Source organism: Gambusia affinis, linkage group LG02, assembly GCF_019740435.1.
Source record: "Gambusia affinis linkage group LG02, SWU_Gaff_1.0, whole genome shotgun sequence".
Classification (NCBI taxonomy): Eukaryota; Metazoa; Chordata; class Actinopteri; order Cyprinodontiformes; family Poeciliidae; genus Gambusia; species Gambusia affinis.
The window spans coordinates 27054325-27078519 of record NC_057869.1 but is presented as its reverse complement, the minus strand read 5'-3'; the positions used below and the strand labels follow the sequence as shown (position 1 = coordinate 27078519).

Below are 24195 nucleotides of genomic sequence, written 5' to 3'. Positions count from 1 at the left end.
TTTCAGATCGCACACAATTAGCTCAGTGGTTGTTTGATTGGAGTTAAAATTTGCCAGAAAAAGATTGCGGGTGTGGGGTTCAGAAAATAAAATTCTCAAATCCGTGACCCGCTGGGTTGATAAACAAAGGGAAAAGAAAAGAAATTGCCTTCATCTAACTAAAATGTATTTTCTTTTCTTTTGTGTCTGTAGAACCACTCGGCTTGCCGTCTGAGATATTCTCACCCTGGGTAAATCTAGGAGAGAATAAAAGGAATCAGTGAGTTGATGTGTAATGAGAATGCTTCCAGAAACAGCAACAGGCTTTAAGGATCTTTATATGACCTTGATTCATGGGTTAATTGTTTTCCCGATGTCCTCACCATTGTGAGAAATCCATGTGTTTTTCTGGTTCAATGAGGTGTGTCGGTGCTGTTCCAGCGCGGTTCCCCAGACTTCTACAGTCTTTTCGGAGAGGATCTGCTTTTCACATATGGAATGCAAATTTAAAGCAGAGGCAGGACTCAGCTGCCCAAATCTTTGGCTGCTGTCATGTAATTTATGGCTATGACATTTTGAGATCTTTCCCTTTAATTGTATTTACCCAACTGAACCATGTGCACCAAGGTTTTAACACTTTGTTGGACGTTACATCACAATAACGTAGCAGGACGATATGAATTTAGTGAGAAACAAAACTACGTTTAACTGCTGCCACCGTCAGCTTGAAGGCAGTGTGATGGTGGAAGGTTATGCTGACTGTTTCTGCTGAAGAGAGATTAACAACGGTGCAGTGGAAACCGACTTTTGTCGCGGTTGTTGCCACTAACGAAAACCATGAAGAAGACAACAGGAAGTAGTTGGAGGATCATGGCGTGGCATGTACATGAATAAACCTTTTAACTTATTTAGCGGAATATCGACAAAGTCCTGGAGGCTTGCTTTTAAGGGAAACGCAGCTAATGTCTTCTTGAGATGTTTTTGTGTCATTTCCTTCAGTGGTTCTTGGTGCAGCGCCACCACAGGCGAGGAGGGGAACAGGTTCTTCAAAGGGTAGTGCAGTGTGAAAGCGAATCGCACCAGCTGAAGATGGAACAAACGTCGCAACTTTTAATCTCCAGTCAAAGCGATTCTAACAGACTATAAGATGTAAAAACATCTTTAAAGTAAAGCAGCGAGAATTGAGAGACGGATCTACAGATTGCTTCTGCAGTAGTGTGGGAGTTCCCCTGGTCTCTCAAAGAGCCGAGCTAAAAGGCATCGCTCTCAATCCGTCCACGTTCTGACTCTCTCCTCTCTATGGCCATGAGATACCGAATCCTGAATAGAAGTGGCTGAAACCAACTGAGTCAATGTTCAGATATGTACGGCGGTTTGGGGTCCTGTAAAGGTTTTCCAGCAGTCTGAGGACTCATCCAGGCCAAACAGGTGCATCCTGGCACGTTCAGAGAGAGCAATGCCCAGTCACGGCCCCAGGCACGGAGCCGTTGTGGGTGGATGATGTAGGACCATCATGGGACGCTGCTGCTCCCTCCACAATCCACACTATGGAGGGAGAGCTATTTAGGATGGCAGTAAAATGTTTTTATTGCTGATTTCCGAGAGTGAAGCACTGTCAAAATTTACACTGCAGGTTTTCAAAATTTGCAGCAGATGAGGGCATGTAAGCCCATCATCATGGAGATGAGCGATCACTTCAGGCTTTGGAATGCCTGTTAAACTGTCTACATTAGAGTGAAAATGTAGTTTTTGGGGGCTTTTTTAAGGTCATTTTATTGTTGTAGATTGGTTTGATTTTTTTTTTTTTTTTTTGGTTAAGCATTTGAATGATTAAAACTGAGTAAAAATCCTGCTTTGAAAGTGCATCACAGATCTCAACTGAGTGCTGCTGCTAAACTAGCAGGCTGTTATCTGCTTGTAGTCATCTTGCATCTCGCGAATCTATCCAGATCTTCTTGGTTTTTGGTCTCGATAATGTTCTCCGCCCACCAAGAATTATCCAAAGAAGACTTTACGGGGTCTAAGTTGCACGTTTCTCAAGAAAAAAAAAAATAAAGAGGTAAAAACAATTCATTGCAGCTCTTTTTGGTAAAATGAACCCATCATGGTGACATGTAATAGGAAGGTTTTGGTGATTCAAAGCTCAATTTATCCAGTCCTATCAGCTTGTATCCTGTCTGACTGAATACTTCCTAAAAGAACTTTTACCTGCACTCACAACTCTTTTGGGATATGTCTTTACTGGCTTTGTGCAACTATGTGGTCATTTCCTTTTTGGTTTTTTATTAAAAATGTTAAAGTTTTAATCATAAACCATAGACCAATAGACAAAATACGCAGCATTTTCAATTCAAAAACCTCTTTTTTCTGCTAAGCTCAACAACAACCATTTATTGTTCTTAGTCTGTTATTTAGGCTATTCAAACATCAGATTGGTGCAAAGTGCTAGTATGCATATTCCTCTTTCACATATACATGCCATTTCTTACGGATGTTTGGACTTTCTCGAGCATTAAGAAAGAATATCAGAGATCAGAGTTCAGAATTGTACCTTTCTGTAAATGAACGGTTGCTCATTATATGCAGTGTTGTCCAGCTAATCGATAACCAAAAAGAGGCCTGCTGAAAAGGTTGGGACAACATATAAAACTCTGATTGGCCTCTTGCTTTATGGCTGTAGTGTCGACTGGCACTAGAGCTGATTTTAATGTCAATTAACAGCAGCTAACAGGTTCCACGTCAACAAGCCACTATCAAAGAGCAAATCTGCAACGTAATGACTGATGGTTGTGAGTGTTGTGTGGTTAAAACTCAGCATGTTGCTTTACAACGTACCACTGCTTTAAAACTCTTGTCAGCTGCGTTCCCCATTCTGCTGGGTCCTGGGTCTTCATCTCTAATTTGCTCTCAAATACGACCACGGCCGTCGCAGAACAGGTGTGTTTGTAACCAGTGATGTCAGTAACGCGTTCATTTGTAACGCGTTACTGACGTCGGACCACTTTTTTCAGTAACGAGTAATATAACGCGTTGCTATTTCAAATCGAGTAGTCAGACTACAGTTACTTATCAAAATCACTGTGCGTTACTATCTTCTTTTGTTATTTAATCGTATTTCCTCTACTCGTCTTGTCGAGTGACCGACGTCTCTATGCGACAGAAATGTAAACAATGGAGGGAGATGCGCATTTTGTTGGTGGAAAAACTGGAACTATTTTGAGTTTCTGAGTCCGATTATTACAAGCGGCTTTGGGCTTCCTTTTTTTTTAAAGTCGCTTGCAGATTTAATGAGTGGCAGGTTGCGCCTTTTTTGGCTCGTTTTTGAACGTGAAGTTGCTCATTTGGGCTTGGAATTAAGCAGAGACTCATAATAAATCCCAGAATTTGTTCGTCATTAAGGTAGTTTTACTCAGTCTCTCCCTGTCCATCATTTCTCAGATGATCCGTCCCGCTGTGTCTTTGTTAATGTCAAGTTAATATATTACCTCTGAATGACGTCGAGCTTCGCGTTGCGCTCCAGAAAACTGCAAACATCGAGACTAATATGAACAGCGCAATAAACGTGAAAACAGCCACGAATGAACGTGTCCGTAGTTGGCAATGATTATAATGGCAACTTAACGCCATTATAATTATTAATATTACGATAAGTGTCACGAATCTGTGCAGCCATCTTAGCTGTGGAGCTGCAGGAGCGATAACGCAGAACCTGGAGGCCGGGGTTTGGGGGGCTTTACAATCCTTCTTAGAGTTTTCCAGACAACAGTGGACCACACAAATTACTCACGTTTTTTTTTTTTTTGTACTGTTTTTTCTACAATCTCCTCTTCAGTTCAACCTTATCAGTGGAGACACATTGTTGATGTTACCATTATAAAATAGCTTACAATTAAGAATTGGCAAAGCTCAATGTGATTTGGAGGCAGAGCGTTGTTGTCAGCAGCTGCTGAAAGTAACTAAAAAGTTACTTTTAGTGTAACTTAGTTACTTTCCAAATCAAGTAGTCAGTAATATAACTAAGTTACTTTTTCAAGGAGTATTCAGTAGTCCGATTAAAGTTACTTTTTCAAAGTAACTATGCCAACACTGTTTGTAACGAAATTCAATAACACACAGGTAGACTCCATTACATGGACAAACCAGGTGATTTCTGACTCCAATTTAATACTCTCGATTCTTCTTGTATCACATTGAATCTCAGAGCAACACGTTGAGGTCTGAGGCTGTAATGAGACAAAAATGTGAAAACGCTTAAAGGTAATGCAGTAGAGGGAATCAAGATACTTCTTGGGAAATAAAAAAAATACTTGTACATTGACTTTGTGTCCCAGTGGCAAAAGTGAAGGACTCAAACAAAAGCTGACAGGCAGGTAGTGGTGTGTGAAAAAGAAACTGATGTTATTGGATAAATTGAACATAAAAGGTGCGCCTATGTTCAGATATCTGAGAAGCCCAAAGCGGAAGATGTGGGGCGGGGGGGAAATTCAATGTGACAAGAACTACAGCATCAAGAGACCCTTAGAGGAGACCTTTACCTCTAACAAGCCTTACAAGGAAACCTATCTACACTGAGAGGACATGAGGAGAACAAACCACAAAGACGAACTGAAATGAAAGCAGAGGTCTTCCAGATACCCAGCAGATATTTCACTCAATGGATTGTAGCAAAGAATCATAAAGGACATAGCAAACATTGAAGTGTAGCCACCTGTTTCCACTTGTTTTGTGAGACGAGCCTAGGAAGTAGAGTCACAAGAAATAATCCATCAGAAATGTTCATGGCTCTGCTAAAAGTTGTTGTTTTTTTCTTTTGAAAGCGTGTCAAAATCATAAGCAGAATTTCACTGTAGAAAAATATCATGTTGAGACAGAGCGTAGAGAAGCCTTGAGGCGCCGAAGCGGAGGTTCGATTCCCGGCCTCGGCACCTTTGCTGCGTTTCTTCCCCTCTTCTGTCTGAATACCGTAAGTAAATCAGGTGCATTCAGATGAGTGTGTTGTATGACAAGGAAAGAACCACTGACATTGCTATGATCTTGTTTCCTTGCCTGTGCCTACCTCTCCGTCCACAATAAGTTTATCCCAATTACCAGGCATGTGCCAAGTCAAAGCGCAGAGGCTCCTTTATGCAAATCAAGAAATGGCTTTGATGAGATGCCATCTTGTGTTTGGATGTCAGGTTCCTTTGCATTGACAATGCGTCTCACACTGCTTCTCACTCCATACAACCCTGCTTATTTAATCAACGGGGAACAGCAGGTGTGTCGCATCGCGCTGCAGGGATGGCACGGCGAACGCAAGTGTGTAATGAATTGTGCTCCTGCACACTTACAGATGCAACGCGCTCCTTTGCATGCGCACAAAAGGGAGCCAAATTCTACCTGCAGCTGCTCGCTCTCCTCCTGTCCACCCTCTTAGTGTCTGGATTAGTGACACAACACGGATTTTCGACTTAATGGTCTAATGTGTTAAAACGGGAATCCTTTGTTCATCGTCCACAATCAGCGGCCATCCAGTTGTCGAGATGCAGTGATGTGATAACCAGTTGCCAAACTCTTCTGTCTGCTCGCGGCCAGATGGGCCGAGCTCGCTGGCAAGCCACACCGCAGACAGATAATGTTCTTGTTGTGTACACATATCCCCTCAGCGGCAAGATAAACGCGTTGTAGTTGCAGTGATTATTCACGGGATAGTTTTACTTCTCCGCTAATAATCATCTCATCCCTCGGGATTTAGCGTTTTCCACGGAGCGGGCGTTGATATCCGCGGTGTGACGACCGAGGCCGAACACACAGAGTCAGGGCCCGCCCGCGAAGCCACACAGGCCAATGCATGGCGACTTCTATCGACCAATTACACATCGCTGTGTGAGCAGACCAACTTGGCTGTCAGCTGTGCCACTGAGCACTGCGTACTGTGGTGGAATGGAGATGAGGGACGATGGGGTGGCGGTGGTGGAGTGGAGGGCTTTTGGGGGGTCAGGTTGACAGACCTTACGGGTGGCGAACGTCAGCGCTCCATGACGTGGCTGCAGGTCAACTTCTGGGACCTTGAGAAAATAAGAGAGTCAGACTCCATTTGTTTTCTGTCTCAGTTCCCCGGGGAATCAAAGGGGAAGACATTTCCAGCCGTCCCGCCCGACTGGGTCTGACTCACTTAAGAGTCGCCGTATTCACCTCTCTCTCTCTCTCTCCCAGCTTTGTTCACACGTCCAGTAGTCATGGCATGCGGGACAGTTGTGGCCTGGCGTCTTCTCAACGGCGGGAGAAGTGGGGAGGGTGGGAAGAGGCAGAGAGCTGACTGGCAAAGAGGCAGCTGGAAGGACGAACGGCGCTGTCGGGAAATAAGGAGGGAGCTTTAGAGGAGGCCAAACTCTCTGAACAGGCTTCTTTCTTCATCAGGAGGCAAGTAGATTAGCTGTTTGAGAATGCTGAGGAGTATGTCTTTAGTTTAGCTTAGTTTATCGATCGCTTCAAACGTAAGCTAAAAAGACAAACAAGAACGGAGCTCGTCGGGCATACAAATGAAATCGTTTGAGTCGAGAAAAAAAGTACAATTCCCTTCCTCCCTTTGATTATATCACTCTCACGTTGTTATTTACATCCTAAATCACGGGTGTCCAACTCCAGTGGTCCAGAGATGCCACTCTGCAACTTTCATATCCGTCCATGCTCCAATACGCCCAAATGAAATACCTGAATTCCCTCTCCGGCTGACATTGAGCTCTGCAGAGGCCTGGTAACAAGCGGTCCATTTGATTCCAGTGCCGCAGATAGAACACATCTGAAAGTGGCAGGATTGTACCTCTGGACCACTGGACTGGACTTCAGCCCCCCTGTCCTAAATAAAACATGAATACAGCTCTCCCATACTGTGTTTTCTAATTTCCCACATTTTTACAATTGCTTGCCAGCTCATTAGAATCCACCAGAATGAGGACTGGAAATCCGTGTTGGGGCATTTTTAATACTTTCTGATGCCTTTTGACCTTTCCAATGTCCCCAATGATTTCCAGGCATTAGTAGCATAGATTTAAATAATCTTTCTACCACAACAACACATTTTGAAATCCACTGGAAGTGAAAAGTGTCTTCCACTAAAGATAAATATTGAAGATTTGCATTTGATCCAATCAAGCAGTTTCAGTCTTTTATTAATAAAACTGTGTATTCTCTCTTTCCTTCATTGTGCAGAATCCTGATTGTTTTTTTAGTTTTTTTTTTAGTTTGTTTAACATATAAGTGTTGCAAGTGTGTTTTGTAGGTGTAACCCAGACTTTGACAGTGAGCTTTAGCAGTATAAATGAGCTGCACATCATGAAAATTTGGTGGTATGCATGTCTTGATTTCCCCAAAATTGCACGTTTTTTCGTTTTGTTTGTGTGTGTTATTATAAATAATTCACTGCATTCTCATTTATGTTTAGTCTTCAAAACACAGAATGAAAAGTAGCCGTGCCGTCGTTTTATGAGACGTCGTATAAAAAGTCTTGAACGCCGAGATATTCCTCAGAATTTTAGCTCAGAAAGATAAAAGTTATTCTCAAACCATCTGAGGCCATGAAACCACGGAAAGACAACAGGGGTGTAACAAGAGTGTCCAGTCAAGTTCCTAAAAACTACAAAATAAGAAAATATGTAAATAAATAAAAACTTGTCACAAATGACCAGTCCAACCCCGAGAGAACGGCGCGAAAAGTGGTTGTTGCAACTCATCTGACGTTTGTCAGCTTGCCAGATAAAAAACAAGTTCTTACGAACAGGCGATCGCAGTTCATTTTTATTATGAACCGGATGACGCAGTAAAAATAACCGACGCAGCGAAAAGCTGTGACAAATCCCACTAATGACGAGGATGTAAAGAAGACCGGGCCAAATAAACATGTCGCTGCTGCGGTAATTAATTTAATTTAGCGTGTTTTTGTCATCATGATACACTTCTCTTAATTAATGTCTATTCAACGGTCGGTTCATTTCTATCAACCAATTACTGGGGGCGTGTTTGGGTTTATTTGTGTTTCTTATTGTGTTTCGTGTGTCAAAAAAATCCCAGCCAAAACTAGATGGTTTTTCTTTCTTTCACTATTTTTGAGAAAGACTTAAATTTTTTTAAAAAAAACTGCCATATTCTGTTTTTGTCTCCTACTTCAGCCTCTTTTTGAGCAGGTGGATGAAAAACTCTTATGCGTTTAAGCAAAATTGTTTATGCTAATTCAGAACTTCTTGTAGAGGATTCTGAGAACATTATTCTTTATCTCTAAATTATCCATTTTTTAAGTGAATCGATTCAATGTGTCCGTTTCTGCTTTTTCTCTTTTTGAAAGCTACTGCACATCAATCAATCAATCAATCAATCAATCAATCAAATTTTATTTATAGAGCACATTTCAGCAGCAAGGCATTTCAAAGTGATTTATATCATAAAAAATTTCCCAAAACACACAAAGTCATGTAACATAGAATCAACAATGAAAACAGAACATTAAGTCAAATGCCGTCGTTAAATTCATAATTGATTAAGTTTCAAATAAACTCTGAACAGGTGGGTTTTAATCGAGATTTAAAGGAACTCAGTGTTTCAGCTGTTTTGCAGTTTTCTTGCATTCCTCCAAGGACAAAAAGCATAGTTTCATTCACAAATAAGAGCATTCTTAGAAGTCTTGATACTCTTCACTGAATGCTGATACGTAAAACAACCAGTACTGGGCCTCAGACTGACCCATGTGGGACCCACAAAGTCTCATCTTCACTCCAACTGACAAACATGACGAGATGTTAGAGCTGCGATCGAAGACGGGAATTAACTTCCTTTCATGGAAAGTCGGCCTTTATAGTTAATAAATGCCTGTATTTCTACTTTCCTTGTTGCTCTTTTGTCTCCTTTTCTATTCAGCGGGTGTCTGGAAGGAAAGCCCTCCAGCTTCATCATTCTGCTCAGGAACTGTTTATTGTGCGTAACTTGGCTAATGAGATAAAAGCTTTTCAGCCGCGCAAGACCCAGTTTTATTGTGAATTTGTGGGTGAAAAGGAAAATGCTATAAGCTACAACATAACAGCGAAAAGCAAATCATGCCAGAGTGATAATATATTTCTGCTCAAACCAAACAGCTCTAATTCAGATTTATGGGAGCAAACCGGCAGCAAGGCCTGAAAAGGAGGAAATTCGACGGTGCTGTGAAGTTCCATAACAATGCTTATTTTAGCTTGGCCTCCTTAGCATAACATTAGACTCCACTACAATATCATAAATCACATAGAGCATGAATGGTCTCAATTGGGACTTTGAGGGATTTTCTAGAGTGTATGGAGTGAGCGGTGGATTCCCCGTCAAGCGTTGCGATGCCAGAATGTTCAACAAGCGTTTTGAGCGCGCTACGGACGTCTGCACTTGCTTATCAATGATGTGAAACTCAAGCAAGAGAATTTGAAAGGAGGACTGTCTGTTTTGGCTCAATGGCAAACCTACAACATGATCGTCTCTACTTTAGTCGGTGCGGCACTTCAGGCTAGTTTTTCGAGGCACGGCTGCTGCCATGTGGAGATCTTTCCACTGCTTTACATGCAACAAAAAAACTAATCACCTAAAAAAAAACAAAAAAAAAAAATAGTATTCTGAACGTTTTGAAAATGCTGCTAAAAAAATTTATGAAAATCACAGGAATAGAAATTCCTTTCATCGTCCCGCAATATAGAAACTCCAGTGCAACAGCAGCGAGGTGACATGCAATCAAAGCAGATTCACACAGAGATGGAATATGAAAAATACATAAAACTGCTGAGTAAAGATTGAAATACTGAACAGCAAAGATATGATTTGAACATAAATACTATTAGGCAGTAGTCATGTAAAATAACATGCTTCTGTCCAAAGGAATGTGCAACCTCCTTTGGACAGAAGGAGGTTGCACATTTTTTAATTGACAAGTCAATTAAAAAATTTTGTTGGGGCGTGCTGCGGTGGCGTAGAGGATAGCGCGACCCACGTTTGGAGGCCTTGAGTCCTCGACGCGGCCATCGCGGGTTCGATTCCCGGACCCAGCCGACATTTGCTGCATGTCTTCCCCCCTCTCTCTCCCCCTTTCCTGTCAGCCTATTGTCATATAAGGGACACTAGGGCCCACAAAAAGACCCCCTGGTGGGAAAGAAAAAAAAAAAAATTTCAAATGTGCTGGAACATTAGAAAAAGCAGACTATTTACAATTAGTGACAATAGGAAACTGTACAACAGAAGAGACGTGCAGTTATTTTCATTAAATAACTGTGATCTTAATAGTGTTTCCGATTGTTGACTGTATGATTTATTTATGATATTTTTATGTTTTCATGTAGTGAAGCACTTTGAATTGCCTTGTTGCTGAAATGTGCTGTACAAATAAAACTTGACTGAAACTGACTGTGGAGGTGTAGAAACCTCCAGCAGACACAGCATGCTAGCAGTGTTAGCTACTCCTTAATTGCGTGGCTGGCTTTATAAAATGCAATGAGCTGTTTATTTCAAGTGTCAACGCTGCTACCTAACTGTGACAGAGCCTCTGAAGGCTACTTAGTAACCCTGCAAGGTGCCGTGTGGGCATGCTAAGGCTTAGGGTTAAAATTAGCAACGTGTTAGCCACATATTGTGTGCTGTATATGTTGTAAAAGACGTGACTTTGTTTTAATGAAGAAGATTTGAGCAACAGTCTTTCCTTGAGTGAGTTTAGCTCGTCTCCGTGTTTCCATAAAAGATGGATTTGGCAGCCGGAGCAGTGATTTTTATTTTTTTTTAACAAAATAAAGCAGATATTTGGATTCAGGCCTCACATAATGCACTGGTATTTTTTCTTGCTTAATTGTATTAATTACATAGGTCCATAGTTATATCAAACTAAATAGCTAAGTGGTACTTTACATGCCCAGTTCTGTGGTGTTTCTGTAGTTCAGAGGACACAAACTCCAATGAGCCAAAGACATGAAGCACAGAATCAGTGATGATAAAAATGAAAAATAAATTTGCAATTCTAAATCATTTGTGGAAATAAAATTAGCTTTCTGTCACCCTCACTAAATCTCAACTTCCACTGAAGAACCTTCCACCAACCTATTAAGGAGTTTTAATGATCTGCTCTTTAAACAGACGTATGAATAAAATATATTTTACAGATATGCCTGTACTAAAGCCATTTCATTCTTCTCTCCTGTTGCAGAGAAATCCCATTTTGGACTCTGTGTTTGGTGAATGTATCTGCAGGGTGGAGAGTTGTTTTTTTTTCTTGTTTTCATTTGCAGTGTTGAATCATCCTCTCCACCCACTGGTGTGCAACCAAATTTCTGACAATAAAGGAACCTTTTCTCACTGAAAGCCCAGTTGACTTTAGCCTGTCCTTCATGTCACGTTTCATCCAAAGTTTAAAAAACAGTCTCAAGCGGAGATGGTGAGGTCTGTGAATTGCAATGTACAGGCTGGTTATTGTAGATCCCCCCACCCAAAGATACTGAGCAAAAGCTACCAAGCAAAACCATCTCACTGTGGAGTACAAAAGATTCAAAAGTCTGCCAACACTGTATTGATCTGTAACAGTGGCACATCTGAGTTACTGCACAGAATTCCAAGCATGTTTGTTGCGAGGACAAAACCTGAGGAAACACAACAGACACCGTGTAGCTGCTGAGGGCCGAGTGACAAACGGTCCAAGCAAGGAACAGACGTTCGTCAGCAAAAGACTCCTGCAGATACTAAAAACCAGACAGTGGAAGTGGAGTAGTTCAAGCTAAATATTAACATTGGCCTCTTTGTATCCTGTGTATTAGATAGAAATACGATGCGATTTGCACGAAGACAGTGAAAGCTGTAATGCTCCACTCGTGAAAGCAAATTTATTGGGTTTCTGTGTGGCACTCCCTAACCCGAACCCTGATTGCGGCGCTGCCACACAGAACAAGTTGTTGGGGGAGGAGGAGAGAACAGTTGTCAAAGGGAAAAAAAATGCTTGTTGAGACGGAAAAAGTCAGAGTAGATACTTTGTGGATGCAAAACCACAGACGCACCTATGTGCTCCAAGCTGATCCCTTTGCACCTCTGAAAACATGGAGCACCAGTCACTGGAGTCAGGTTCATGACCCACATTTTGTTTTACACTGTATGATACAGACGTACATGTGTTTCACTTACCTATGTTCTCACTAGGTAAGTGAAGGAGGCCAGAAGGAGGCAAGTTCACAGAGGCAGAGTGATGCTTTGGCGCAACCTTCTGCTCCATGTCCTTCTGTTACTTTGACATGCCATCAGTGTAAGAAAGATTTGGTCACATCCCTGGTAGATTTAGATAGAATAATGTCACCAACATGTTTTTATCAGGGATAGCAATACTTCAGGATGGTCTTACAACTCCTAACTGTCCTGTTCAAAACACTTACATGTACATAAATGGGTTTGTGAAGACACACTGGCGTAGGAAGCACTGCATTTCTCAAATTTCTACCGACTCCGTGTGCTTGATGTGTCTCATAGGTCCAACTGGGGGTGTGTGTGTTTTGTTATGTCCAAAGTTTGCTTCTTATTGCAAATGATACAGACACCTCTTAAGGACAATAAAGCAACATAAAAAACACACCAAATAAACAAAAAAAGATAACATGTCTTCACATCCATTTCATTAAAACTTTCACCCATTCCAGTGATCGGTGGGGAAAATCTGCATTCGCATTAATGCCATGGTGTGTTTTTAGTTGGACCCATGGGCAGGCAGAAGGTGACGTGAGAATTTAATAATTACAACAAAAAGGAGATACGTTATAAAGTGGAGCATATGAAGAGCAATAAGAGAAGCTTAAGCACAGAGGAGTGTGATTGTAGACAAAAGGCAAACGGTTTATTACTAACAGGGTGCAGCTGGGAGACGAGGCAAACAGGTAGACTGCGGGAAAATGAATAATTAACATTGGGAGCCGAGCCAAGACTTAAAGAGACAACAATACACGGTGGAAAGAACAATGCTAATCGCAGATACAATAAGAAGAAAGAGCAGACCAGCAGAATAAATACAGAAACTGAACACAAAGACATGAACTGATATGGCAAGACCTAACTGGATATAAATAAACAATTAAGAGGTGGTGAAGACACAGACATAAATCAATAAAACCAATGAACCCAATGATCATAATGATTTCAGCAATCAAACTCTGTTTTTGTAATCATTGTTGGCCAGTTATTTGCAAATTTCCACTTGAAATTAGATTTGAATTCTCCTTCTGAAGAGGGAGCTTAATGTTCAGCTTAATGTTCAGCTTGATGTTCAGCTTGATGTTCAGCTCCCTCCGCAGATTATTTATCAGATTCATGTCAGGACTCTGGTTGGGCCACTTCCAATCACAGGAAACTTGGTCGGTACAATTAAAGATCACACCTGCTAGGGGGGATGAACGATTTTGGGCTCCACTCTAAGTATTTCTACAGCGTCTGCCACATGCTTGTGAACATATGATTTCATGAAAACAGCATTCCCTGACAGCTGTGGCCTCCCGGAGCGGCTCAAGTACGGTTTGTGGAGCACAACAACAGGTTTGAGGTTTTCCCAAGGCCTCCCAATTCCCCCAGATCACAAACCAACGCAGCTCATCTTACAACTTCCAAGATCTAAAGGATCTGCCGCTAACATCCAGATGCAACAGCACAACCTCAGAAGTCCATTCCTATACAGAGCAAGAATGTGTAAATAACAGGGAACCAACACACACTCTCTTAAAGGGGCAGAATTATATATTTTCAAAGCATTTTATAATACTATCAAGAAACTATGTTACCTTCAGTTGTTCTAAAAAAACTATTTATTTCAAACATGACTTAAGAGATAGTTGGCTTCGTAATTTATCGCCTTCAAATTGATGCTCTTTAAGAAGCTCCTGCTCTTTCTGAAACTCCGCCTTCAGGAAGTTGTCACAACACGGCTCCTCTATTAACCCTTTAACAACGTTTTTACCACTGCTGCACTGAGAAGTAGCTTGCTTAATGAACTCAGCTGAAGTGCAGTTCCACCAGGTGTTTGCTAATTGCTGCTGGCTAGTCTGAAGGAGCTGAGTGGGGGAAAGGCTGCTCAGTGATTCAAAAGCTTGGAGACTTGGAAACTGCAGCTACGAGGAGGAGCTGCGCCTGGCAGGTGGGGCTAGGCCCAACCAGCTGAATGGTTGCCACGGGAAATGAAATGATTTCTCAAACATCTGTGAAAGAATTAAAGCGACACTCCAGGTATGTTTTTGATGAGGGGGTAATATTACAACATGATGCAAAGCCCCAACTTTGCATCAAACGAGTCAATTTTACATCATACTGCCCCTTTAAGTAGGTGATCATAATGTTTTGCATTTTATACACAAAAGACAGAAGCTCTAGTTTTCTTCCAATTATGTAGCTTCAGTAAACGTTATCAATCCATATCTGTCATTACCATCCAACTAGTTATTTTGCTTAAACTTCAATAAAAGTTCTATGATAGTTACATAATTTAAGCTTCTACTTTAGCGCCTTGTCTCATTTTTGCTAGCTGAAAATCAAACCAAACACACAGAGCCGAAGCACTTAGCAATTGATTTTACAAAAGTCTCACACAGCGAGTTCTTTCTTTTCCTGCTGATAAGTGCATATTTTTTTTCAATACATTTTTGAAGGACAGAACAATAAAACCAAAGCCTGAAAATGGATGGGTGTCTGAGGGCATCCATCTTGCAGGCTGGAGGAAACGGTGACCTAGTTCACTCTAAGCGACACCTCTGTGTACTTGGATCGTAGCAGGTGGTGGCACAAAACGTTCCGCCACCTTTCCATCCCATGTGTAACATGTTGCTAAAAAAAAAAAAGAAAACCGTGAGGAGCTATACTTACCAGTGGGAATCATAAAAACCTGTCACCTTTTCCAGTGGGAAGAGTATTCTCCACCCCCTCACTGCTATCGCATTTGAAAAAGTACAAACAGGAGAATATTTTAACATCAAAATTTACTTTTTTTTGGTATCGGGACCTGTATAACCTCTATTGAGTTTATATCTGCAACAATTTCAGCAAATTATGTCTGACTAGAACTAAATATAGCTGGAAGAAAAACTAGAAATTGCTTATTGGAACGGAGACCCTCGCAACCTCATTTAATCTGGGGGTGAAGCGACTTCCACAAAATCTGAAATGAGAGCCAAACGGAGGCTTGTCACGGTTTGTTTATTCAGCACCCATCTACCAGGAAGAATTGTATGAATAATAATTTCTTATCCTTCCGTTCCATCTGCTAAATTAGAGGAGACATGAGTGATTATTCAATTTACCACCGCCTCCAAGAATCCTTTTAGCATTACTGGCTTTATCCGGGAAGTTAGACTGTAACTTGCTTTTTGGGTTTGAAATCAAACTCTGCTGTGAAAATAAACGTATTAAACTGATATGTGTCAGGAAGCAAAACTAAGTAAGAAAAAAGTCTTAATAGTCAATGTGAAGCATTTTTGGTTACAGTAGCTGCTTACAATGGTGTCAATGTAAAGCAGCTTAAGAAGCTAACTTAGGCTGCAGAATTACAGTTATGCTAATGTTATTTATTTATTTTGAAACAGTGAAGGAAGTTGATTTGTTCAGGACTTCTTTCTGCCTCCATTTCCTGCATGTTTAAATAACCAGACAGCAGCTTACACATTTTAGAAATAGCAGCATTTTATTAATCTCAAATGTTTAAAGATGACATAGCATTGCTAGCCATTAGCCGTTAGCTAATACCAAATGTGTTCCAGATGAAGACGCCAGTCAGATGCTAACTACCTCTAAACTTTTAACATGGCCTGACTTAATAATCCTAAACTATGCCTATAATGAGGAATTGTTTTCCCAGCTGAATTAATTTTAATTGAATAAATTAAATAGAAATTAAAGAGGGTTTTTTTTAAACTTTTTGTGCAAGGGTTGTTCTTGTTTTTTTATTGGCACAGCTTTACAAGGGGCCAAAACGTGCAGACTGGTGCTTCAGGTTTGTGCTTTTGATTCTACTTTTTTAAAAAATTTTTATCCCAGTGTCTGTCTTCCTTCTTCCAACATTGCTCTATTTTCTCTGTCTGGTGAAGAAAAGATAAAGAAAAAAAAAAAACAGAACTCACCTACATATCCCTCCCATAATAAAATCCAAATGATACAATGTTACAAACAAAAGAAAAGCAGCGCTCCAGAGTCTGCAGGTATGGATCTCCATCGGTTCCCAGGACGTTCTGTTTTAATCACCCGCTGCCTCCACAGCACTACCGTCTCGGTCTGTGCTGCCACTTTGTGATGTTTCCAGTTGGGATGTTCTCTTTTCGGTTCTGAGTTGAAGTTTAAAATAGGTCCTTCGCCTCTGGATGTCTTGCGCAGGTGTCTCAGGGCTTCCTTTTGACAGTGTGGACATCTAATGACCATGTGAAGTTCTCCAGCCCCGAAAGCCAAAAAAGAAAAACAACAACTGCTCAATAAATCCTTCAAGCTCAGTAAACGTAGACACAGGTGATTCGTTTCACCTCCCCTTTTACGCTACAGTCAATTAAGAACATCTCAGGGTTTTTTTTTTTTTGTAGCTCCAAATGACTGACGAGTTATTTACGGCACGTTTCTGATAATAGAAAGTCTTACGAAGATGTGAAACTTTAAATGCTTTCTGTGTTGTTTGTCAGAGGGTTTGTAGTGTAAAGTAAAAAAAGTCTTTCTGGAAGTAACATGGTTGATTCCCCCACAGACTCTGATGTCCAAGCTTTGAGTCCTTAGTCTGTTTTCAGTCACCTAGAGGCAACACAGTGTTACTTATTTATTTTCTCTCTCCTCTCACTTTAAACCCACACAGACAGTAATGATAGTGAGTCTCAGACACACTTTGAAACTTCCTCACACCTACTTCGAATGTTTTTTTTTTTGTTTGTTTTTTACAGCTGCCTCATTTTTAGGAATAATGTGAGTCTTGACTTTTTGAAGAATGCAAACAGACCTGTGGATATAAAAAACCCCCAACAAAAAATACATAAAATAACAGAAACGCATTGTCCAAAGCAGGTAATCTGACTACATGCAAACAAATCCAGATCTATAAGTACAGATTACTACAGTAAATGGAAAAAAATCCAGGTCATTACTTTGTAGAAATTCGTTTTGAATTTTCTTGATTGTTACTGATTTATAACAGCAAGAATGATGGTAAAATATCCAAGGATGTGAATACTTTTCAGAGGAGCTGCCTTCAGTTTGGACAAGTTCTGCTATGAAGCTTTTGTCCAAATACCACGACGTTGCAAAGCTGCCATGTTTTTACCTGTGGCGTGGTAATCATACACCGGCTCGTCCAACTTTGCCACTCTTCATTAATATAATTTTCCTCTAAGCTGAAAATGACTGAGCTCAGACTCTGTTTCAGAAAGCCCTTTAGAAAATTTCATGTCAGTGCTACGAAGACAGAATGTGTTAATTACAATATGCTTTCAGCAAATTCCTCCTGTCAGTCACTTGAGATTGAGGTGCAGCTCCAGCTCTCCTGCCTCTGTTCATTTATGTGACAAAACAGAAAAACACTTAGCAGTTAATTAGGAAGTACAGGTGCTCTCAAAAGCCAAAACTGGTGTATTTTGTAATAAACTATTGAGTCCAGGCATGTCACCATTCAATTTCTTGAGCACCATGTTTCATTCTACCTTTCTTAAGTTCGGTGAGTAATACTCCGTGTCAGACAATTAGCGATCAGCAGAGGTTTATCACAGTGTCAGCATAATGTGCGTTCATGTAGAAATGCTGGTGCTATAAGTTAAATCATTAAGTTTCAGACATGTAATTCCGCGTGGATAATAAAGATGATGGCAATAATTGATGATATCTTACAGACTGGAGCAGACTCAATCTGTCAACCAAAAAAATTGAAATACCATTCCTTCATCTGATCTGGTTCTGGCCATGAAGGCAATGTTCTGTGAAAAGGGCTTACAGTGGTGTCTCTTCAATATTTTAATGGCACCATTTGTAGTCAAACTATTTCAGTGGCTGAACATGTCCTTCACTCTAAATCAAATTCATGCTGGATTGGAGTCAGTGATGTTGCTTTTGAATTGCCGTCTACTGAATGTAAGGGTCACTATAGCATCCAGGAAATCGATACCACAATCTTAGGAAGTACCTTTTACGCTATTGACCCTCTGATGAACGAGACTGAAAGAGGTAACAGAAGTGAATTTGTCAGGGTTTGTTTTTCTGAGTGTATTTTTGGTGTTAAGTGAGTCTCTGTGTTGTCACGTCTTGCCCCTGATTGTTCCCAGCTGTGTCTCGTGGTCCCTGATTATACGCCGTATATTTAACCTCACCTGTGTCCCTTTCTCCTTGTGGGGTCGTAGTCATAAGTCAAGTCGTGCGGCGTACGTACCTGTCTGCCTTGCTCCAGTTTTGTGCCTCCCCAGTGCTACCAGTGTCCGGGTTCCTTGTCTCATTGCTCACCTGTGCTGCCTGGACTTTGTTTTCTGACTGATCTTCATTAAAACCATTACTTTGCACGTCAGCCTGGGTCCAACTGAGTTTCTCCGCACCACCAAACACCCCACATTATGACAATATTCAAGACACTTGAACATTGTCCACAGGAACAACAATAACCACCGGCAGCCCCAGCGACGTGTTCTCGCCCAACTCTGGTTCTCCCTGTAAGCAAATGATCGCTGCTCAGCGTACCCGTTTTTAATTTTAAGCTTGCAGGTGACTGTCAGTGGTCTGATCCGAGACAGCTGTGTGTCTGAATTCAGACAGGAGGTGGATTGTTTCGTCTGCTGGTGTAGTCACAAGCGCCTGAAGCTGAGATTGCTTAAGACGCTGGAGAGGACGATGGACGTTCGGAAAACACTCCCCACACTACATCCCCTTTACCATAAACAACAGTGTTGCGTCTACTTTGGGTCACTGTTGGTTCTTGGACACCACTCTGTGTGGGGACTTGAGATGGTCCTCACACACAGACACTGTCTGGAAGAAGGTGAAGTTGTATTTCCTGTGGTAAAAGACTGTATTTCCTGTGGTAAAAGACTGTATTTCCTGTGGTAAATCCTTCTACGGGAGCTGCTGGTCTTTAGCACGGCCGTGGACAAGCAGGTATAGACAATGAATGGTTGTATTTTATTTCTTCGAAAGTTTATATATTAATGTCTGTATGGTGTGAAGCCAAAGTCAAAGCCCTTATCTGTGCACACAAACTTTGTCAGTAAAGTTGATTTGAAATTTTACCTTAATTTAAGATTTCTTTGGAGCTCTGTCAGAGATTAATATACATTTAGCTACTGGAACTATATGTTAGGCATCATAAATACAAAATTTACACAACCTCTCTCCTGACTGTCCTTGGTTTTGTTAGTTTATGTGACCTACGTAAGGCTGGTAAGAGTAGTCATTGCTGCTACAAATATTTAATTTCCCTCCTAAAATAAGAAGTTTACACACAATCCAATTTCCTAGAAGCGTAAAAGAAAAAGTCAATCCGGAAAACCTTTGAGGAAATCCTGCTTTGTGTAAAAATATGCTGTGTCCTCATTTGCTCCTCGGGGCCCGTCTTCCGAGAGATGCTTGTTCAGCATGCAGACGAAGAAGCTATTTGAGTGCAACATGCAGACAAGCAGACAAGGTGTAATCCGTAGATAAACACTGACAAGGAGCAGGCAAACAGGAAGCCAGCAGGAATAAAAGATGGCTGCACCTACAAAAGCACGCTGCTGGCCAGCGAAGGCAAACAAGCCAGCTGGAGAGTGCCAGCACAGCTCAATTTACATTACACTCTACAATCACCGCTTGATTGACACTGAGAGGCGACATTCAGGATAACAAAAAGGGCCCTCTCTGTTTGAGGATGAAGGGCATGTTTCTACAACAACAAGCGAGTTGTGCGTCGGTGGAGTACGACAGGCCGTTTCCGCACAAAACTGGTTTCGCCGCACTCACATTCCAGATGTCCGAGATTGGTTTCCAACTAGACATTTTAGAGATATTAAGATATTAAGATCAGACAAAATAACAATCTCAGATGTCGGCAATTACATTTTGATTGGTATAAATAATGTCAGAGTTGTATGGAGGCTTCAATTCAAGACATCTACCATAAATCATTGACTTTCTGAAACGTATCTCAGACATTCCATAATTAATAAAGTAAATTTAAGATATCGCTTTTTGTTCTGACTATTCTAGCTAAAGGTCTTAAAAAGACACCATATTTCAAGATGTCATAAATGTGTTTTTTTTTAGATAGGATCTGTTTGTGATCTGGGTCTGTTTGTGTTGTTTTTTTTTCTTCCATTCTTCTTCTCGTCTGAAAACAAAAAATGCTTTTCTTTTCCCAAGACGGCAGCCATTTTCATTTTGCACCGGCTGCGACTCAGACTGGATAAGCTAATCAGCTCACGCCTGAGGGATTACATTTCTTATCATATCTCTGCCAACAGTCAGGTTAAGCACGCTGCCACGTTGCAACTGTTTTTTTTTTCTTTCCTCGCTCATTATTATTATTATTATTAAAGCTCCACTTTAAATCAAGATTTGGATAAAGTCTGGATAAAGATTTGTTTCCATTATATTAGGAAGGATTGTGAAGCAGTCTGCTGGTAGGAGCGACTTGGACTGAAGCGCGTGCAGCTCTGCTGACTCACACCATGTCACAGCTCCACTTTGCTCCGTCTGTATGAAGCACTTGGCTGCTACCTTAATGCAAGTTCTGGTAAGTGCGAGCAGAATCCACGGCGCTTTCAGTTTTTAAAGAGGTTTTTCTGAATGACACGACTTGGATTTAAACGCTGCAGTGTCAATGGATGCTGCCAGCATGGCCGCTAACACGAAAACCAAACGGCGACGTGGCGTTGTGAATATTCTTTAATTTAAACTTTAACAAGACTGACCTGGACTTGTGTGCGCTCCAAACCGACGACACGTAAAAACGCACAGGAATCCTGCATGAGTGGAACTTAAATCTGGCTTGAGACGGATGAGGGGGGATGACTGTCCAGGGCAAAAACATGAGCTGATTTAACGCAGAGACCACAGGAATTAATCCAAACAATAAGTAAAACCTGACATTTAAAGGATTGCAGAACCTATACAACACAAACTAAAGAAAACCAAAACGTGGAGTCTGGAATGTAACAGGACTGGAGTGTTATGATGATGATAAACAAGGCTAGGATGGCAACGGAGACGACAGCAGAGACGAGATCGAACATGACAACTAGATAAGAAACTGACTGAAACAAAAAATCTAATGAAAACTAAACCTAAATGAGCAGAAAAGGAGTTGACACTTCGGTGGTTGCTCACTTTTTAGCAACAAAAACCGTAAATAAAGAGCAAAAGCTACAAGGAAATAGTTTGAATCAAAGGATCGTCACTTGATAGAATAACCCGTTCAAAGTCCAACGCTCACTCTCTGTTACCTGAGGACAGATTTGAAAAGTGGTGTCTACAGACTGAAATTACAAATCAGTGAATGCAGCACGCCCACCACACTTTGCTTCTACATATTTGTCATCAACGTTAAAGCCATCGGCAACAGGGGTGTTTACCGTGACGGGGGGCCAAAGTGTTTTCCTGACTTGAAACACAAAATAATTTTGTTGAGAATTTTTCTTGAAAAGCTCATCAATAAATTACATGAACAATATTTTTATTGAAACAAAGTGCCAACTTTTTTTTTGTCTGAATAAAAAAACAAGTCTGGTAGAATAAAAGTGATCTGGTCTTTTTTTTCTTTTTTTTTTAATAGTTACTGGATATTTATAGCTATTTAGTAGAAAATTTAAATAAAAAGAAAACATGGCTCATAAAAGAAATGAAGAACAGTTCCACTAAAGAGGAGAAAAATTTGTCACTAAAACTTTTGTGCTAAAAAATTATAAAACTTTGCAGATTTGCAGCATCCTTAAACTGCAGTCGGGGGCCACAGACAATTATTCCAAGGGCCACAAATGGCCCCCTGGCCACACTTTGAACCCCCCTGATATATAATTTGTCCTCATTACTTTATGTTGGTCAACCAAGTTGAAACAGTTTATGGTTGAATTTGACAAATGTGGAAAATCTTCAAGGGGACCAACAAGATGTATTTTTTTCAATATTTTACAGGATGCATGAGGAGCAGAAACGGCCATCGGCTGCATGAAGCTGGTTTAAATCTGCAGGGCACAAATTAAAGTTTGAGAGGTCAGGCAGCCTGTATGTCTCACACTGAAGTGTCTCTGAGTGAGGTTTTATATCCGACTCGCATCTCCTGAACGGAAGCTGAGATAAACTGCTGCTGTCAAGATGGCCGGCCCTGATTCGTCCCCCTTTACGGCTGAGGTAGCACAAATACAAAAAAAATAAAATTTCAGACTATTTGCAAACCTGACATTGTCCTCTTTAAACATCCCCGACTGGGTTTTACTACACTACAACTAATTCAAACGGTAATAAAATGCAGGGATACAACAGTGAAATATAAAATCTTTTTCGTCCACTAGGTGTGATTCTGTCTCTCTCAGCAGAGCCGCAACCGCAAGCAAATGCTCTGGGCCCTAAAGACGACGCCGGCCCTGAGGCTCGCCGCGTGAGAGCCGAGATCAGAGAGGCGCTGCCCCGTTCTCCGTTCCTGCTCCAAAAGTGAATTGATTACAAGCGGCTGGCGCTTTTTGCTCGAAGATCCCTAAGACTCTTGTTCTGAGGGAGAGAGTTTTTCAGCCTGCGTTGTTATTTTTTTATTTTATTTTTCCTTTGCTCTTTGGTCAGAGAAGACTGTAAGTGCTGGAGGAGATTTGTGCAGGACAAATTAGCCTTACCATAGATAACCATCCACCGAGTAGGGAATAAGGTCACGCCTGAAGCCATTATGGGGACATGAGAGGTTTTTCCTTGGCAAGAAACTGCCAAGTATGCAACTATTAGAAAGCCACATAAGTTTCTAGGGGATTAATAATAGCTGGAGCAAGTAGCTTTAAAGAAAGAAGGACGTGGAGACACAGCTCCTCAGCTCTGACTTGGTTATTTTTTTATTTTTTATTTTTTTGACAGCGCTTGAGGAGTAAAATTTGTGTTCATGTTTCTGAGGTTCTGGTGAGTTTTCTGGCTTATGAATAAAAAATTTTAAAAAACGGTGCTAGCGGCAAATTGATTTCATTTATTTTATTTCACTTATTAGCTGACAGGAACAAAACCACACAAACACAGAGCAGAACAAGTCCGCAACTGTATCAGCACACCAGCTGCCGCTAACTTACAACTCCAGTCCTCCGGTTGGGCATTTCTAGGCAGGGGCGCTGCCAGGAATTCTGGGGCCCCATGACAAAAAATTTAACTGGAGACGGAAACGATCACAGCGCAAAGTGGTAGCAGCGAGCGACAGCAATCAGCGCGCGTCCAGAGTGCATCAGTCATACGGCTTACCTGTGACGTTGCGCGGTTAAAGGTAACCCATACGCATTCAGAACCGTTTGGAAGAACAGCTCTGATGGACTCCTTTTCTGTTGGGTTAACAGAAAACGACGACGGCGGCGGATTTTGAGCTTCTCCATGCAGAAGAAGACGAAAACAAAAACAGTGACTGTAAATGGGTCAGAGCTGGTTCTGCCTGTAACAGAGCTTCACCACGTCGACCCCGGGTCAGACTGAGCGGGTCTTCTTTAAAAGTTTAGTCCTTCCTCTCCACTGAAGCCACATGCTTCCTCAGGAGGAGGGATGACTGCAAAGCCAACTGACCTCCCCCCAAAACAATGAACAAAATCAACTGAATTTAAGTTCATTTTCTAAAAACTGGAATGGAATTATGCAATCAATCCGTCCACGTCATATTTTATTGTTTTTCACTGTAGCTATTGTAAAATGCCTTGAAATGGCATTTGTAGTAAATTTGTGATTTATGAACAAATTGAGCCAAAGATTAAGCTCAATATTCAGCCAAGAGTTTAAAAGTCTGCAGACGCCCATGTGCCTGCAAATTAAAAAAATAAACTAACATATGTAGTTAATCAATACATAATTTCTGCAAGAACCCATCCATTGGCTAAAAATCTATTCATGACTAAACTTGTTGCTTCATAGCTAAGAAAATAAATTGATCAACAGCCAAAGACCTTATTTTAACACTAAATCATCTATAAATATGAACTTATACTAGGGGAGGCTGGTGTAAGTTGAGCCTAAAGTTTGGCAGAGTCACCCCTTGTTGCTAGGAAACGGTAAAAAAAACGTTGATCATGTGACCAAGGC

The 24195-nt window shown here is 41.1% G+C and overlaps 1 long non-coding RNA gene across 2 annotated transcripts; it reads left to right on the top strand.

Moving 5' to 3' along the window:
• Nucleotides 1-20389: 20389 nt before the first annotated feature.
• On the top strand, nt 20390-23228 carry LOC122845445. 2 transcript variants are annotated; one of them, XR_006373047.1, is made up of 3 exons: nt 20390-20680; nt 22078-22293; nt 22479-23228. It is a non-coding gene; the product is annotated as an uncharacterized LOC122845445 (long non-coding RNA). The 2 variants fall into 2 exon arrangements; XR_006373050.1 differs by having other exon boundaries at nt 22455-23228.
• Nucleotides 23229-24195: the final 967 nt, after the last annotated feature.